The sequence below is a fragment of the Aphelocoma coerulescens genome, chromosome 8 (assembly GCF_041296385.1).
Source record: "Aphelocoma coerulescens isolate FSJ_1873_10779 chromosome 8, UR_Acoe_1.0, whole genome shotgun sequence".
NCBI lineage: Eukaryota > Metazoa > Chordata > Aves > Passeriformes > Corvidae > Aphelocoma > Aphelocoma coerulescens.
Window position 1 is genome coordinate 11,007,714 of NC_091022.1, and position 20,168 is coordinate 11,027,881.

At 37.6% G+C, this 20,168-nt stretch overlaps 1 protein-coding gene across 30 annotated transcripts in view; it reads left to right on the top strand.

Annotated features, from left to right (window-relative positions):
• LOC138113745 (uncharacterized) overlaps positions 1-20,168 on the top strand; it is a 254,290-nt gene that overhangs the window by 12,668 nt on the left and 221,454 nt on the right. The gene's annotated exons all lie outside the window — the stretch shown is intronic.

The following is a 20,168-nucleotide window of genomic DNA, read 5'->3' on the forward strand; positions in this document are numbered from 1 at the left end:
GTGATAGTTAATGATTGCTAACATGCATAATTTTCCTCATCCAGTGTCATCAGTGCCAGTGATACTTTTGGTCATGTGTTTGTAAGTGGCTGTCTGTTTCAGAATCTGTTTTTTAAAATGTATCTCATTTAATTACCAAACAGTGAATACACTGCCTGCAAAAGTCACTGACCTAGAATGTTGCCTCTAAGCTTTTGAGCATGGCTGATAGTGGAATGATGTAAAATGACATGAAAGCTGAAGACATAATTGCTCATTGTGAATCTTTTTTTCAGTAGCTAACATTATTCCAAAGATGAAAAGTGACAGTTATGTATTTTTGGCAACGTTTCCCTGTAGGAACGGAACAGGCAACCTACTTATTTTCTCTACTGTTAGGGCTGACTCAAAACTATATTCATAAGAAGTTTATTTACTGACATTATAGACTGAATTTTTGAGCAGTCTGTACCCAAGTAGTAATTTAGGGCTCTTATAGTCTAGGTATGTAGTCATGAAAAATGAGCTGTTGGAGGTTTAGCCACAGAATATCACAAGATATTTCTAGGAGCAAATGCTGTGTTTTGGAGTTTTCAAGAAAATAAAAAAAACTCCAAAAACCAAAATTGAAGCATTCAAAATTCAGATGCTGTTTGTGAATATCTGGCTCTACAAAACTTAAAAATGCCATCTGGTGACAGCTTTACCTTCTCTACAGATTCCATTAGACCGCATGTGTGTTGTTCCCATTGCTTGCAAATTTACACTTGTAGCTGATGGGAATTGTACATATGTGAAAGCTTGGAAAGCAGTTACTGAGCAGCCTTATTTCCAAAAGAGCTGACAAAATGTAGCAGCCAACAGTCTTAAAGTGAACATAGAGCCTTAGCACATATTGCAGTGTTCTGTGCAGGCTCTGTGCTCACTTTAACAGAGGCTGTTACAGCTTGTGATGATGATAAAGGTGCTGTAACCGCTGGACTCTGCCTAGCAGGCTGCTGCTCCCTGAGAGCTCAGCCAGCTTCCCTGGGGCCATGCGAGCAGTCGCATCCCAGAGTCCATTTCAGACAGCCCCGCGAGCTGGCTCTGGCAGCCAGCAGTGTTACAGGGCAGTGGGGGTAAAGAGGGGTCTCTCATGAGGGTTTGAGATGGCTTTAATCACATCCTGTCCCTGCAGTGTTCAGAGGTAGAGAGACAACGAGGACTGGGTGGGGGGGGGGCGGGTTTTGTCAGGGGCACAGGAGCAAATACGGGGAAACCAAGGGAGTGGCCAGGGCTGGGGCAGGGAACAGGGGGAACATACAGAATCAGGGTGTTAACAAGCCACCACATAAAGGTACATCAGCTGTAGTTGGCTCAGGAACCTAGCAGTCTCTGGGTGTGATACAGGGATACCAACTTCTTTTCTCAGCAAGTTTGGAGGGTCTGTCTGTTCAACTGTGGGTCCTCCTCTTAGAGGAGGATAGTGGCTCCAGCACCCTGTGAGCTCAAGAGTAGCAAGCTGTTAATGTGATCTTACTGATTTGGGATCCAAGCAAAAATTTCTTTGCAGACTTGAGATATATAGATATTTATCTATATATATGCATTTGTGGTAGAAAGAAGGCAAAATAATCTGTTTTGATAACTACAAATAGTCCTTAAAACATTTTCTATTGTTTGTATGCACTTTGGTTAAATTAACTTTTACTTTCAGTTCATCAAAGGCCAGTCCATCCTCCTGGCAAATAATTCTGTCAAGAGTATCCTGAGCTAATCTGATGGTGTCCTCACAGAAAATGAATAAGGCAGAAAGACTTCTATTTCAGGGAAACTGGTGCTTCATCTACGTAGAGAGGAGCCATTAGTGCTAGATATTAAGACTGGAAGGCACACACCTAAGCTCAAGCAAAAAACCCTTCTGCACAGGTGTGCACATCTCAGACTTGGATTGCTCCTGAGCATTACTCCTGACTAATTAGCAATATACACAGTAATGCCTTAGAATCTAAATACAAGGTTTAAAGCAGAAGTCATGTTCCCATACAGATAGGAATCTCTGTAAGGAGGAAGGAAACGTAATGTTTTGTTTGTTTTTGGTTTGGTTTATTTTTCTCCTGCAAGTATGAAGTGTCTTAAGTGCCTGTCTGCATCCACAAAGGCATTGATGGGGATGGGTGATGTAGCAATGGAGAGATGAAGAAGGGGAAGGTTTTTTTTGGTTGGTTTTGTTTCGTTTTTAGAATTCACTCCTAACAGTCAGTTTGTGGTATTCACTTTGAGCAGACCTGTGGTTTGGTTATCTCACTCTTGGTACATGTCAGCTAGTTCCAGAAGGCACTTCCAGTCAGAAGTTACCAGCATTTGTACATGTACCTGCATTGCCTAAATTTTGCAGAATATAAATCATGTCTTGTAAAGGCTGATACAAATCTGAAGTCCATATGTAGCTCTAGGCCAGAGAGGGATGCCAATGAGCACCCAAAATAAAGAAGCCCCTGGGTATTGTGACAGGAGGTATTTTAAAAGATGTGATAATGTTTTGCTTGGATTTTTTTTTTTCTCAAATGTAACCAATGAGTGGCTTACTTTGCTAGCTCTGTCAAAATAATGGCAAATGATGGAAAGTGCACAATGTGAAGGGAGAGATAGGAAACAAGCTGCCATTGCTTCAAACATACACACTTGTGCTGTGGGAGCCATCGTCAGCCAAAAATAAGTTGTGAGCTCTTTCCCACCCACATAGCTCAAGCTTCATGAAGTGAAGGAGACTGTCATGTGGTGGCAAAGGCCAGATTATCATAATGTGGGTGAGATGTTTCTGCCCAAAAATACTCTCCTGCCTGTTGTGTTCTGAAACTCCTTATTTGTACCTGCAAAGCAGTAATCTGCACCAGTAGAGTAGGGAAGTGTCCAAGGGCTGTTTGTGTGGGGCACCCACAGTTTGTTCTGTGGGCAGAAATGCTCTCTCTGTAGGTGGATATGTGTGTTTTTCAAGTACACGTTCTTTTGTTTCTCCTCTTCCCCCTCGCCCAAGAGTGACATCTACCTCTGCATTTTTCCCTTTGTGTAGGATGTGTGGGACCATACTTCTTCTACAGTTCTCTTGTGTGTTGGCTTACCAAATCCTCAGCTTGTACAAACTGGTGTAATTCCACTGAAACTGATAAAAGTATGTTGACTCCAAAACCAGCAGAGAATCTGATTTCATTAGTTAGCAGACAGTGATGCACATGAGCTTCTGGAACAATCTACTGCAATTGTTTTGGGGATGTACAGAGATATGAGATATTCCTGGAGAGTCTACAAAGATTTAAGATTTTCTGTAGGCCACAGCTGGCTGCTGTCTTGAAAGTACTGTCTTTTTATTTTCTCTTTTTGTCTCTTGACATTCAGTTATATCCTGAATGGCTCACAAAGTTCCTTTAGTTTTGTTAACCCTTGGGCAGTTTGTGGCCTCCCTGAAGCATGTTCGCTGTTCCTGCCTGTGGGAGAACCTGCACGCTAATTTTGTCATGTCTGTCAGTCTGGTAACCAGCAGCATATTGACACTGAGTGAACTGGATGGCATTTAAATGTAAATCTATTGTCATGAACTCTAGGCTTATCATGGCTCATTATTTTGAGGCAAGCACAGTAATTAGCACGGGGTGTGCTCTATGATAATTAGGAATGTTTTACACATCAGATGGTGATGTTGACTTTTGAGGGCAACCACCTGGACCCAACTCTCACTAGCTAAAACTAATATTTTTGTATTTCCTTTTGCTTCAGTGTTTCAAAATGCCTGTGATAAAATTCTTTAACTGTTTAATCACTAAGTAATAGATTCATGCAATCAATTAACTGTATAGTATGATTTATTGGGACAAGTTGCTGGTACCCATAGCTGAGATACATACATACATGGTTTATTGCAATTTCTCTTGAGTGCATGGTGAAACTTCCACTATCTTGAAAGCCAGGTGCATGTTGTTTTTCATCTCTCTCCCCTCTTTACTGGACCTGCTATCTGAACCTTCTGAACACTGGTATCATAGATTTGTGGTATCTGGTCCATTGTGACTTGTTTTTCATCATAAAGATGTAGTATGACATTCTTAGTGGAGAAAATAATGGTGATTAAAAAAACACCCACAAAAAACCCACCACACAAAACACAACCCAGCAATTTATATCATCAGGTCTCATGATAATCTATTTGTGAACTTGTTAAAGTGGATTTGTTAAAACATCAGAACTTTTAGGGCTATCTTGGAAGCAGCTGTATCTCACAAAGTAAAATCAGGAAAGATCAGAACATGTATCAGGGACTTATATTCTGTCTGCAGAACTAGGGGGCTTATTTCTGATTTACCATGAAATATAGACAGTTTCTGTTCTAATTCATGGCTTGTGTGGATTAGTTTCTGTACCTGCAGCTTTCCCTAGATTTCTGGTGTCAGTTCATATCCAAACCTAGGAGGAGGAGACTATTTTTGTTTCTAGTGGCAATGTGAAGGCATTCTCATAACTAGAAGATGAAGAAGGTGGGCATTTGTCAGTTTTCATAAGAATTGTGTTTGAAAGCTGTGCAATTTGAAGACTTGCCCTGTTTCCTCCTCAGATCAATAATTGCTAAACTCAAACAAAAACCTTCCCTCACATGTATTTGTCAGACATACTTATATTCAGTGTGTGATTACTGGTTGTTATGAAGTGAAGGCTCTACCACAGCCATGTAAATACTGAGCTTGTAAATACCCTTTAGGTGCAGACAGCAGGAAGAGTAAATTAATCATTATGCTTCTATTGCCTCTTTTGTAGTTTGTACTCTTAAAATAATGTGGGGGAAATGCAATGGAAAGTTTAAATTTTTTTAAATAGCCATAGACTTCTGCTTTTATTCAAAGTTCATTCCCACTGCTATGTTACCATGTAATTTCTACCTCTAAGTTTCAAAACAGTAGTGATTTTGGGGGGAGAAGGAGGAGCTATATTTTGATAAAAAATTTCTCTAACTTCAAAAAATTGCAAGTGTTGCATTTCAAGGGCATGAAATAATCTATTTTAAACTAGGAAAGAACTTGTGGACACTGTATCTATGGAATAATGTTAGATAAATTTAAATGTGTTAATTGTGTGATGCCATTACAAATGCTATTTTTGGCTGAAAAGGATAAGTGATTGCTTGTAAAATAAAGGGACTTCAGATTATTTCAGCTAGCCCTGGCTGGGCTCTTTGGAATGTGGTCTGTTTCTGGCATTTGCACTTGAGGATGATGTATAGGAAGAAAACAAAAGGAGTAAAGTTCAAAAAAAATTATACAAACCTAAATAAAAGAGAGGGCAAGATGTAAAAATTTTGTAGTGGGTGTCACCATGCAACTGATTGGAAAAATAATTGGTTACCACTGTAATTCCGGAAATTAACAAAGATATACATTAATAGGAAAAAAAGGTGTTTGGCAAGAAAAACAGGTATTTACATGAGGTAAAAGTCAGGATTGCAGGAGCATTCCTTTTTTTTTCCCCAGAAAGACATGGCTGGAGTCTAAAATTGTCTAGATACTGATTCCATTTCAACTATAAATGACTTCTATATTTAACTCTTTAACTTACTGTGTGACTTCACCATCTGTAAAGCAAGAGATGTTAGTGTGATGGTGTCAGCTGTGCCAAAAAGCAAGTCTATCATATTCATCCTGCCATGGTCCTGAATATCACAGACTATTTCTATCATAGGAATTCTTTGACTTCTAGTTTTAGAGGTAAAACCAAGTGTCTTTCTGTACTTGCTAAACAGAATTTATAGAATTGATGCAGAAGCTGTTGAGTTGGATGTTTTAAATCATCTTATGCCAGAAGCCAGGGAGAAAAAAGAACTTGGAGGTAATTAAAAACCCAACAACTCCAAACCTCGTAACAAGCCCTTAGAACCACCTCTGCTGTCCTCAAGCATGGTGATGTGCACACTGGGGAACAACAACTGATCTCTCATGGATGGGGGAAGTGCATTCCCTCTCCTCTTCCTCCACTGTTGTAACACCAGTGCTCCTATTATGTCAAGGTCCATTGCATTTACTGCAACTTTGATATGCCTGACCTAAAAATATTGCTGTGAGTGAATTATTTACAATGACACAGAGGAGCAATTTTCTAGAATGTTTCTATGGCCTGTGGGCATTGTACTGAGTACATATGTATGATATTAACTAAAAACCATGAAAATTACCATGAAATCTTTCCACAGTATATCACAGTTATCGTTACCAAATTGGAGTTGTGCTGTGGCTTTATAGCATAAGGAAAGATGTGTACAAGCCAACATTTCTTCTGGGGTGGGGAATAATTGTGTTGTTTTCCAACGAATATTATTAAATAAATAGCCTGTAGAGGTTGATTTCAAGCTGTATGAAGTACTGTATATCTGTACACTAAGAAGACATTTTTCTATTTCTATATGAAAACATGGTGTAATTAAAATAATTGATAAATTTCCATGCTAGGCACCATTAAAAAAGACAACTGCTGCAGATTCTCCTCTTCAAAAACTGGTAAAAACTTGCAGTCCAGGTGGAAATATTAGTTTTGTATTTGTAATGAGAGTTGGCTATCTGCACCTATGTCAGTGCTGGCTGAGGTTTCTGCACCCTGATCCAGCAGGTTATGAATTGCTGCTCTTGCATTAGTAAGTGTATGGAACAAAATGATGACAGAAAACAGGAGAGATGTGTATTTTGATGAGAAATACTGCCTTAGGAAAGGATGTAACTTTATCTTCTTGCAATGGTGTTTGTCCCTCCTCAACACTAATCATTCAGGCACTATCACTTAGCACAGAAAACATATATGCAGAAACCACCTCATGTTCCTTCCAATGTTGAGAAATTCCAGATTCTTCTGTTTTGATAAGTATGTTCTTTCTTAAAAACACATAACACATCTATAACTAGCATTAATAGCATTAATAAGTGTTTTGCAAAATGAAGACCTGGTTTTTAATCTCAGTAAAGAACTTTATTTTGCAGCAAAAACATACTAGCTACAGCTTAATTAGAAAATTTTTCCTTCTAGACAACATATACCTTTGAGTCTTGCTTTTAATATGATCTTTATCTGCTTGCAATAGGTAAGTCTGTAGTAATTCAAATTCCCATTTTTGTAGAAATGGGTAAACCTAAAGATACAGGCTTATCTCTGAAGAGTGTTGCTGAAAAATCATTTATCCACAGCAACTCTTCCTTTTAATACTTTACTCTTCTGTCTCTGACCATGATAGTATTCAGTGAGCAACAGACCATGTGTGTTCTTCCCCAGTAAATACTGCAAGGAAAAAAGATAATCTACCCAAACACTGACTTTAAATAATGCCCAATTAATTTCAGGATTTATTTTGCTTGTATGGTTGTTTTTTGAGGAAGTTTTTTTCTAAAAATATTAGCTTCACATGTGACAGAGGACTGATCTTTCATGACTGAAATATATTTTTACCGTTTAATTAGACTGATAACAGTTCAAAAGCAACTATAGATGTATTGTCCCATGATAGCCTTGATACTTGTATGCTGTTTAGTTCCTACACAGTGAAACTTGAATAAAACAAGCAAGTTCAGAAAACAAGATAACCTGTGTGACTGATGTGCTGAGGAAACTGTAAATAATCAGACTAAAGTACTGTTTATAAACACTCCCATAATGAGGAACAATGATGTGAATGATATGATGGTATGCTGTGAGATTTCCTGATTTTGTAAGCAATTCCTGCTGAGGAATATTTGAGTTGCACTGAGTCTAAAGGCTGAACTTACCTTGGATGATTGTGTGAAGTGAGAAACAGAGACTGGTCCTTCTGTGTACCTGACTAGGACAATAAAGGTTTATAAAGAAATAAGGAAACAATTGTGAGCTTATTTACACTTTATTTTCTTATTGCAAAACTCAGAGTGTGACATTAGGTTCTCAGTTTACAGTAATTTTACAATTTAACTGCTTTTCCATTATTATTTCTGGATATACATTTCTGTCATCTTTCAGATAAATGAAAAAGGCAAATGCAATAGTATCTGTGTTCTTAAAATCAGTTTCAAGTAAAATTAATGAATATTTTTTGATACAACATTTTTATCCATAACTCTTAAATCCCATTATTTTCCCATTTGTATTTGTCATCACAAGTATAGAATAAAACTTTACCTTTTTCACATCGATCTTTTTGAATAAGTTTGGAAACAATGTGAACTAAAAGTTTAGAATTATATCTTTAAAGTTTTAAAAGTAAATGGTCCTCTATTTTATACCTCACAGATAGATGGCAACCAACAGACTATGGCGATACCTAAACTATCCTAGTCCAGCAGTAAACTGTACCTCAGCAGTTCAATTTGTAGTTAATCAGAGTGGTAGAGGTCATCACAAATTCTTACATGTTTTGCACATCATGAAGTCTGATGTGAGTTACATTTTCTTGGTTGTGCAATACCTTGACCTAATTCTACAACTTTCTTAAACAGAATGAAAAATTCCCACCTGAAAAAATGAAACTCAGAATTTGGCACTACTTTCCTGAGTTTCTGTAACTGGTATGTAATTTGATTTTACATTCTGTTTTTGAAAAGGAATTGCTTTATTTACAACTCTTTGATTAAAATGGCAATTAAATATTCTTTCCTCTGTCAGAGTCCTTAGACATGGATATACAGAGCTTCCTGTCCTGTTTTTTTTTTTCTGCATACATACTAAATAAGAATTTTCACATTTTCAATGTTACTGAACCCTGTGAAGACAATATTCCAGAAAAAGACAAGGGGTTTTCTTTTCTAGTCAGCTAAATAAAATGCGCTCAAAACCAAGGAAGCAAAAAGTGGATACCCCCAACTATTTTTTTCCCCAGAAAATTGTAGCTTATAAGAAGTGTTTGCTTCTCACTACTGCCTTCAGAGCTGCTGCTCCTCTCAACGGCAACTGTACAAAGTGGGGCCACAGTTGCATTCATTGTTCAGTGAGCTTGTCCACATAGTTAAACCCACCGACAGCAATGAATGTTGATTGTGACCTTTTTGTAAAGCTTGGCAGGGTGGGGGAGAAACATCATATGGTGGTTAGGTTGCTATCTTCGGTGTTAAGGCCTGAAAGCATGAAGTAAGGAGGAGGATGGTTAGCTGGAGGGTACAATCAACGGTCGATGGTTTTCACTTTAATTCCAAACTCACCGACAGCGTTGAATGTTCACTGAAGCAACCACTACAACAGAATTCCATTGACTTGTCTGCATCCTCAAATGTCTGAAAGTAGGGGGGGAAATCAAAATTCACACAATGATTTTAATCATACAGATGATGCAACTTCAATCATTTTTCTCTTACCGACACCAACACCCTTCTCTGCCCATCGTGTTTCAGTCTTTGTGCAAGGAGCTGGCAGTTTCCCAGACTTCTTTCTATGGAAAGAAAATATGTTTCAGTTATTCAGGCTTTAAAAATAAAGGTTAGGGATCCAGGCATGAGTGGATTAATGTTGTCTGTTATTTCATGAGACTGAACTTCACGGTAAAACAAAACATGAGACCTCACAATGAACAGAGATAGCTAAGTTTTACAAATTAGTGTTGCCAATTAGAGATTGCTCAATTGAGCAAAATTTCTTTTGCTGATTGGTTTAATTGGATTAAAACTTGGTTAGGATTGATGAAAAATAAATTTTATTTAATGAAGGCTTAATTTTTCAATAAGTGCATCAGAGAGACAGAAGAGCTTTTTTCCTTACAAATTTTCACACATGCAGAACCTGTTGAGATTGTTTTCAGGAAGAGAAAAGGTGAATGTATATTAAGGCATGACATCTACTTATTTTCATTTTTTTTTTTCTGTCAGCATGGTGTGCACATCCAGCTGATCATCACACAGTAATTCCACAATAACACAACAATTTTGCCTCATCTTCTGAGCTTTCCAACTCAATTGTCCTAATCATTAATAAAAATAAATAATAACTTTAAAAAATTGTAGTTTTTGTGTTGTAGAAGAGTTTTAGAGGTTGGATCAGAAAGCAAAACATGGTAATCCAAAAATTTTACCTTAATTGCATTTGCGAGCAGGGTTCTTATGCAGAAGGTGTTCTTGAAGCTCAGCTTGTCAGAATTCTTTTTTGCTAGGTCCGCTCTTACTGTGCTGAAATTGTGATGTATTCATTGACTTACATGAACTGCTGTTTGTTTCTTTACCTTATCCTTTGCTAAAGATGCCCTATGCTCTCTCTCATCCAACTGTGATCTATAAGTCTTCATAAATGTTTGGGGTTTTGTCTGTACCTGTGCTAAGGGAACCTGCACTAAAGGGCTGGAGTTCATCAGTGTGCTGCCCATGCCTATTTTGTAAACAAATGCTATGACAAGGGCTTTGTCCCAACTGTTTCTTTCAACTAGTTGCTCTGCACATGGAGGTATTTATTACATCATTTAACCCAACTGTATCTTCCATCTAATAGAACTAAAAGAAAGTCATTAATGTAGCCTACTGAAGAACTAGACAAGACCTGAATCAAATAATTTTCTTCTTTATGGTAGATTTAGATGTGTTTTGTTTATGAAGGCCACTGGGATTATGAATATAGCTAAGTCAAATACACTTTAATTAAATGTGGCAGCCCACCTTCCTTTCCTGATTCAGCAGCACAAGATATTTGCTGCCAATATTTTTGCTTTGAAATTTGATTATTTTTATTTCTTCATTTATTTGTACTGAAATTTCCCATGTTTAATTCCATGGATGTTACGAAAAGACCTCTGTACACTGGCATGGGTGGTGAGAGTATAAGGCTCTCCAAGTCAGTCTTATGTGCATGTGTTCAACATTGTTACATCCAAATGAATTGACTTTATGGTTTAAGGTCACTCATGTTTAAGATCAGCCCTATTATGAGCTTGTTTTCTGTATGTCATTTTTTTCAGTGTTCATTCCTATGCCCTTATTCCCTACTTTCATCTGTCCCTTCACATTTCAATATGGGGGCTTGCCTGGCTCATATCTGGCAATTGGGATGGGGACCTGTGTAGAGCTTGTGACTGGATGGATTACATCTTAGAGGGAATTACTTTCACAGGTTGTTATTGATGCCTCCCCACCCCCCATAATGGAAAACCTCAGTATTTCCTTGGTCACCTAGCCTCTGAAATGGGCTGAAACTTCTAAGTACAAAAAGTATTTCTGGGTTCCAGCCCTGGTTCCTGATGTGTGCAGGTTATGCAGGGTAAATATGCTTTCATCTTCTTTTGTCTGGTTTTAATTTTTTTTTTTTTTAAATCCCTTACCAGGCTTAGCTAGCTGTTACAAATGCCAGCTTTATTTTAAATTTTATTTCAGATCTGCAGGCTTATGTGAACATTCAGATTGGATGTATTTTTTTTATTTAAGGTTAGTAGGTCATAAATAAACCAAATCACTTTCCTTGCTATGAGCAATAGGGTCATGATGTACATGAAATATCGCTTTAAAAAAACTGGAACCTAACATGAATTGACAGAGGTACATGAGGAAGTAGTTCATCGTGTTGCTGCAAAGGCCATAGGGATTTGGACTGCTAGAGCTGCCTGTCTTAGGAATAGATTAGATATCTTGTCTGATGACCTGTACTTAATTTAAGTGACTGCCTTTGCAAGTCCTTCCAGAGGGCAACTGTGTGAAGTAGAGCGTCTCATCTTCAGTCTTCAGTCCTTTTCCTCCTCTTGATGGTCTGACCTAAATTGAAGATATGGTTGTTGTGCTGCACAAATAGACAATTACTTCAAGACTATGTGAACTGCATTCAGTTCTAATTAGTTACCTTTTCCTTTTGACCTTGGCATGTTGAATCAAAAGACCAGCATTCCAACTTTATTGTACTGGTTAATACTGGGCAACTGTTAACACAACGCACTTCTTGTGTTAACAATTGCCTTATGTACAACAGAAGCAAAAGCTCCCTCTTGCTGCTCAGAAGTGGTGGGCCTGTCAAGTAGTACTCTGCCTTGCTTATTTCCCCACCTTTTCCTTTTTTCTTCCTCTCCCCCATACAAATGCTAGATGAGATATGGAAGATGTCAGCCAGATAGAAGTCTGGCTTGCAGGCCACTTCCAGCTGCCTTAGAACTGTTACCAATCTTCCTGCTGGTACAACAGGGAGATTGCTTAGGAACAAATCCTTAGGTGAATACACAGAACTCAGCCTTGGGGCTCTTATAGGTTTAGGTACTTTTCCTAATGGTGCATTAAAATAGTTTATCCACGTTGTGTACTGGTTAAAATACCATGTTAACAAATTTGCAAGGTAGATACTCCACATGGTTTACAGCATCATTTTTCTTTTGCTGACATGGAATTTTTTGTTAGTGGAAGGTGGAGTTTAAACTTTTTGAAGCCAAATATTCATTTGTATAAAAGGAAGACAACAGAACAATGTTCATACTGATACTGCAAAGTTATCTCATGGGTGCAGTTGTTGGCTACTTCCACCTCCTACTTGCCCTCTCCCACAGTTTGTCAACAGACTTTCAGTTATACACTTAGGGACAGGAAGAAATGCAATGTGTGGATGTATTTTTTTAATTGTCTTGCAAAAGTGAATTCCAGTGGCAGTGTCTAAAAATGGCAGTAGCACTCTTGGGTTCAGATTCCCAGCTAGAGTAAACTGACACAGCTCCTTTGACGTCAGTGGCATCTGCATTTACACCAGCTGACACCTGGATGCTCATCTGGAAAAAAGTGGATTAGAATGATCAGTTATTGGTTCTTATATTTTCAATATTTTTGTGCTGTGTTCATCTTTTTTATTAAACCTTTCTAAAATGACAAATTTTCATGTTGTATTGACATTTTGCTTTCAACAAATCAGCAGTAATACTAAATCTCAGTAAGTATTGACACTGCTGTGCTTCCACTGAAAGGAATTAAATCCAGTTGACTGTAGTTATTAGATATTCAATTTGTTCTTAGATGACTTTGAGTTATATGCTGAAAGTAAAAAATCTGTGCAGCTATCAAGAGGACAAAATGAAAAGTATTTTTTTCTTCTGTAATCTTAAAAACTTCAAGAACAGACTCAAATAACAGTCACTGTAATCTAAGACTCTCACTGTATTCTACAGACACTGCAGTTGTTTCTGCAGAGTGTTGGGAGTATAGCATCAGCTCCTAATTACTGATGCAGTAAATCTAAGGCTGATGTTTTTCTAGAAATCCAACTAGGCAATCACCATGTTTTCATGTTGCCTTAGACCTATGGAAACATCTCTGTTAACCTCTGCTGGGGGGGGGAAAAAAAAAAAAAAGATGTGGGAGTATTTCACCATTTACTGGAGTACAGCCATCTCTGGGGAAAAGTAGCAGCTGCATAACATCTTGAAGCACTAGTGCATGCCAGCCTGAGACGGGCAAAAATTTTTGACTGCCTTGTTTAAATTCTGCATTCTACAAGGCTGCTTTTTTGTACATTCCTGGTTCTTGCTCATAGAATAAGAGGGCAGGAAAACCGAAAACACTTCAAGGTGAAATATTATCCACAAAAATGTTTTTTAAACTAAATCAAAACGTGTTTGACATGCATAGCCATCACAGAGAGCTCTGAAGTTCACTGAGTCTTATCAGAGTTCTGATGGCCCAGAAATGGTGACCTCTCCAAATATGCTGCTTCATGAGTTTGTAGGCTTTGACTAAGTTTTTGAGTAAGTCTGCGGTCCAAAAATTGACTGTGCTCTTGAAATGAAACCCATCAGCTAATATTACATGTTTACAACACAGGCTATATGGTGGGATACTGATTAGCCATGCTAATTTAGGAACAGAAAAAATGTGAGGAGCAGCAATGATATTAGTTCAATCAAATATTTGATTGCACTTCCAGAAGCAATTTAATTGCAGAGTTAAAAACTATGCTTTGCCCATTAGAATTTTACCTCATTAGTATTTTGTTAAATCTTGATGTTAAAGGAACTTCCCAGCCCAAATCTAATACGAAAATACCCACAGTAATACTGGTTTTTTGCTTACTGCTTTAGATTTGTGTCTTAATCCACATACATTTTTACTCTTATTTAACAAATCATAGTTGCACTCATGTTCTAAACAGACTTTTATATCTGCCCCATTGAGCCTGACTGCAATGTATTACTTCATGTTGTTAGTCCTGTTTGAAATTTTAAGTGCTTTTCCAACATACAGAATTCAGGCCCTGGCTCTGAGATTTGATTTTTATTTAAAACCAAGAAATTTGTAAATAAATTCTAATGCCTGCATTTTCCCAGTCTTTTGGATCACAATTCTCCACTCTTTGTTACTGGAACACATTACTATTTATGGAAGATATGCAGAGTGTCCATAAATCATGCAAACATCTGTTCTTTAGATCAGTAGATGGAGTATGGTAACTGGTTCTTACATTAATATCCATGAAATAATGCTCACCTACTGATGTTATACTAAACTCTAGTATTTTAGGAAATATTTCAGTAATCTAACTTTTCAGGCAATGTTAGTCAAAACAGTAGAAATTGCAAGCACAGTCTGGCATAGAGTTAGTTCCATGTGGCCTGTACCTGAAAAATGCCAAGTGAAAGTTGTAAGATAGAGGGTAAGTATTCATAGCAACAGGATCAACCTGGCTAAAACACAAAAGGTTGTTAGTAATTCTCTCTGTACTCATTTGCTGCCTTTGAAGAGAATCTTTTTCCCTTCCTCCCCCATTCCTGTGATAGCTTTAAACAGGCATCCTTTTATTTGATGAATCTGGACTGTGTGTAGTGGTCTACATTTTTGTCTTGGTAGTATGATCTATTTCCCATGTGATTCTGCAGACAAGGTTCTAAGGCCAATAACTGTGAAGCTGTGCTCTGGAAACATATGGTGTGTGTGGAAACCAAGCCTGTGTACAAGTTAAAATGTAAGAGATGGGAAAGACAATATTGTAGAATATGATGGGCATGGGATGGAAAGGCAGAGGATCAGAGTTTTCTTATTCTGTCTTCAATTTCAGTGTTAGGATTTTTGGATATGGTTATTTCAGTTGTAAAGAGAAGAGTCTTGAGAATGTCCTGTTTAGCATTTATGTCAAGCCTTCGTTTGGTTGTCATATGTACTGTGGATACATTGGTTTTTTTCAGTGTTTCCTTTGTGTTTGTATTCTTTTTACAGGAACAGAGACTTGATATTTTGAGACTAGAGATATAAATGTCAGCTTAGTTGAATTTTCATAGGAAGAAAGTAAGCATAAAAATGCAGAGCAAAAACATTCCATATTTCTAAAAGTATAGTCCTTCTGTAGCCAGCTGTAAGACAAGAGACTGTAGTCCTTTTTCTGCAGAAAACGGACTTGCTTTTAAGTTGCCTACTAATGCTCTTGGTATAAAACTCGCAAACTGCTTCAGAATTAATTCAGAACCCCATTCTAGGATTTCTGGAGTATTTCAGTACCATTTGCATGTTGTTTTTTATGTTTTTCACAGTGTTATGTGAAATAGGTACATTTAGAAAAACATGCTAGTGGGCTTTCAAAACCTTTTGTTTAATTTTTCTCCTGATTTTTTAGATGACTTTCTAGAAGCTTGCACTGAAGGTGCTGAGTGTAGGTTCGCTTAAGAGATCCTTCCTGTGTCTGTATCTCACTGCCAGAGCAGAGTGCAATAGCAACTGGCTTTAATATCCCATCCCCCTCTTCATTCTGTGTTGCCATAGGAATGGCCTGTGAGAATTACCAAATTCAAATAATTATGGTCCTGCTGCACAAAGTTTCTTTTGATCAAGAGCAAGTCATTTGAACTCCAATGTTTAGTGGGTAATACTTACAGCCTCATAAAAGTGTAGTGATGGCTGATATCTCATAGTGCTTTGAACATGTGAAGTGCTATATAAACAATATAGGGCTATTGCACACAACTCAAGCTATTAGCATTTGAGGCACAGCGCCCCAGGCCCTTGGAGGGGAAGTCACCTCTTCATTGGAAAAGAGGCACCTTTTGAGTTCTGTCTGCTTCCAGATTGGGTATCAGGAGCTCTCAAGGTAGCATAGAGATATGAAAACCTTGTTTTTTCAAATACTGTGTCTGCTATGCTACACTGGATTCTAACTAAAGGCATTCGATTAGAACTGAGATTCTGAAAATGTGAGGATGGTAAATAATTTCCTGGTTGCATTATTTCCTTTGCTGTAATTGTATTTTGGCATTTCTGCATTCTTTTCCTTTGTGAAATTTCTGTATGGAAATCTATTTGTTGCTAACATACTTGGTATTTTTCATGTGTAATTTGAAACAGATGAGAGATTATGCTTCATCTTTGTTCCATACTTTACAGAATTTAGACCACAAATGCAATTTGAGAATGTGTAGAACACTCCATGAAATGTCTGTGTGTAAATGATGGTGAAATCTTGTTCTTAAGGTAGCAGTACAAGTTAAGAAAATAGTCCAGGGGGATTTGCTACTTAGCTGATGTAACATCTGCCTGTTAGAGCTGAAGGTACTGCTCAGCTGGGAACAGTTTACATAGAACTGATGGAATTGCCTGATTTGCTTTGTTTTGACTCTTTTACACATTTTGCATGCTCTGATAAGTAAGGGCTCCTGCTAAGGACCCACAAGACTTGCCTATCCTTGCAATCACTACACCATGAAGTCTGGGGCAGTAGAAAGGCTCATGACTATCTTCAGGGAGAAGAGGAAATTCCTTGAAGTCTTTTTATGCCAGTCATTGCTCCAGTTTAAAAACAAAGCAGTTCTTGGTCTAGAGTTGGCAAAATATTCCTTTTGCTTTTTGATGGTGTAACTTCTTTTCACCAGTAGAGACTATTCTAAAGGATTGAAATTTTCTGCTTGCTTGTTGTGTGGCTTTTTTATGTCTCAAGCTAAGCTTTTAGGCGTGTTAAATGATGTAAACAAGTTTTGGATTTTTGTTACTGTTATCTAGTAACAGCCATTCAAAACAAATATGCTATTGACTCAACTCTAAAAAGCCCTGGACACAGAATAAGCTCAGACTTTGAAGGACTGGGCACACAGTTTAAATATTTAGCATAGCAAAACCCATTGCAGTACAATTGCTTGTACAGGATCCAATAATTTACAGCACAAATGCAAAGCATAATCCCATGTATTCAGGGAGCAAATGCCTAGTTAGTTTACTGTTTTCTGGTGGTTCTTTTTTATCATGACCAACACACACAAACACAAAATACTTTTTTTCTGCTCTGGCAAAGGTATTTTTAAGTAGTACATATACTTCTAAAGAAAAATAGCCCACAATAAATAGATACAAATTACCAGAACTGTTATAAAGGTCTTATCTTTATTATTGAAAAACATTGTGCCCTTTAATGGTTTGTAATCTGCCTGTGTTTTGTGGCTTCCTCAACATCCTCCTCCTTGTTGAGCTCAGTTACCCTTTGAAAAGCTCTTTGTGCTCCAGTGACCACTTTAAACTTTCTATTGACAAAATAAAGCTGGAGTCCTAATTTATTCTTCCAAAAGAAGGTGTGAGTTGAAAGTGGTCATTCGCCCACAAACCTATGGTGAGGACAAAGTTGATTTTACTGGGAAGGGGGAGTGATGCCTGGTCTCCTTTTCTGTCCTTCAATCCCCATCTCCCAGAGTCCAAAGTAAACTGTAGTTCCTACATGTGTTCCTGAAGTTTCCCTTTTCCAACCTCACAGCAGCACAGTTTCCCTTTTGCAGCCATTTGCTGCAGCAAGGAAAGGTAGGCCAAGAAACCATCTTTGAGTCCTCAACTGGGATTGGTTTGTGAATCCAAACTGTGTCTCTTAAAACCGTGGGAAGACTGACTGGGAGATTGGCAATGAAGTAAATGAATGAATGGGATGGAGGAAAGCATGTACAGCCAAATAAGAGGGAATTATTAAACCATTCTTTTAAAACTCTATTTCTTATTTAATTCTATTAATCCATTCATTTAAACGCTTTGCTTTATGTGCACTTGTGTAGCTTAAAAATACATGTAAGCACATATGCAGACAGTTTAATGTGAGAAAAGAAAGGGAAATACTTCTTTATTTTGGAGATTTAAACATCAGTACATCTGTGGCACCCAGAAGCCTCAAACATTATCTAAATGCATTTTTACACCATAGGGTCTTCCTTTCCTGCAGTACCCAATACATTTAAATACAAACCCTGTGATGAATTAGTAGGTCTAGGAGTAAGTGGATGGCATTTTTTTGCAGTCAGCTCTTTCTCTAAAAGTCTCAAGAGGTCCCCTATTACTATCTCAGTAACTACTTCTAATCAACAAATGATAATCTGAACAATTATAGGTGATACTGGCTATTCTAAGGAGTTTTGTTTCTGCATCAATACTGCCCTGGATTTATAAACCATTCTTGTGCCTGTACCTGCCTCTTTCTTGCTAAAGGTAATCAGGGAGCTTGAGGCTCAGAGATTACATTTTTCTGTGCTGCTCAAAGGTTTTCTATATGTATTTTTATTTAGAAATATCTGGATGAAATTCCATTTGGTGGGAAGTTCCATCCCTTGAGTCCTATGGTAACTACACTCTGAACACCTAAAGCAGAGACAGTATGCTGGCTCTTAGGGTGAATTTCATTCTTACTGAATATGACCCAGGTGCTAAAAAGCTGTATCTGAAAGTGCTGGGTTAAAAGCACGAGTCAGCTATGTGCATAAATATTACATGGCTATATCTTTAATGGGTTCCTGTCATAGACTTGCTTTTGTTTAAAGATTTCCATAACCCTGCTGATTTATTGCATCTTTTCTAGAAGTATGCTGTTAGCAGGAAACTCAGTTGAAGCACTTTCAATGATGTTGGAGGATCATTATACTTTCACTTGAATAACTAATTAGTTGCAAGAAATTAAACACTGCTGTTTAGCACAAAAACACTTTCAAGAAGTGCTTTCATTTTTATTGTGGAAAATGACCTCAGGCACTTGAGGACATGGGGCAGAAAGGGGGAAATAATGATCCTGCTCTCTTTTAATATAACTTTTGTTTTCAGTCCCACCTGGTAACTATCAGGCAGTATAGCTGTCTGAATAGGGCACTGCACTTGGACTTTGAGTAACTGTGTTCTGATCCTTCTGATCCTGGGGATCTGATAGCTTTCCTCATTCTATTGATTGAGACTGGCTTAAAGTTCCAAATACTGTCACTGAAGGCTTGGGAGATGGAGTACAAGACTGAGGAAGACATAAATTAGTGAATAGGATGGGAGGAAGAATAGAATATGACCAAAGAAAGGATATAACCAGTCTCATGTTTCTGAAACTTAATTTGCTTGTTGTGAAATGTAGTTTTTTTTACTTGGCACGTGAGCGCCCTGTCTTAAATGTCTTGCATAAGAGCTCAGTGTTATTGTCACATGGTGTTCGCAGCACTGCTAATCTAATGTAAAACACAGTGAGGTGAGGAAGGAGAACAGCTCAAATACTTAGTGATTCACCATACTTCTGAGGTAAAAACTGGGAGGAATTTGAAGATAAATGGTTTCTGAGATCTAGATTCTTCTCTGATATAAAATTAATTTAACAAGCCAATAAAAGGGGCCAATCCTAGACACTTTTTTGCCTAGAACTGCAATTTTTCCTATTATTGGAGAAATATGTATAAGAAATCGATTTTAAATTATAAAATTAAAGCATGACAGGATGCACATACAAATCAGTTACTTCCTTTCAGTCTCCTCCTCCCTCTAGGAGGAGAATTCCTCAGGTATTTGATAAAAAAGAGAAGTATTGGCCAGTAAGGTGAGGGCAAGGGGGAATGGGGGATTTTTTTTTTTGGTATATTTTGCTCTCCTCTTCCTTCTCACTAAGCATATTTGCAAGATTAGAACGTTTACTTTGATATGTGTATCTGAGATGTGATATGAAAATGCTGGGAATTATTCAGCGCAAAAAGGGAGTGGGCTGCTCATGACAAACTCCTCCTGAATATAAAACGTAAAGATTCCTATAATGCTTTTAATGCTTTTACTCTCTCCTCTGCTCTTTGACTTCTTTCCAATACTTAAGCACCTATTTTGGGTACCTGTCAGGATCAGAATCTCATTCAGTTCTTTATGATTATATTGGGTTACCTGCATAATGTGTGTCTTATGAAAATATTTACATAAACACACTACATTCTGGTGGCTATGGGTGACTTTCTTTTTCTTTTTTTTTTTTTTTTTGGCTAAGTTTGCAACTTACTGGTACACGAGGATGCAGGAGACAGAGGTTTGCATGTATGCATA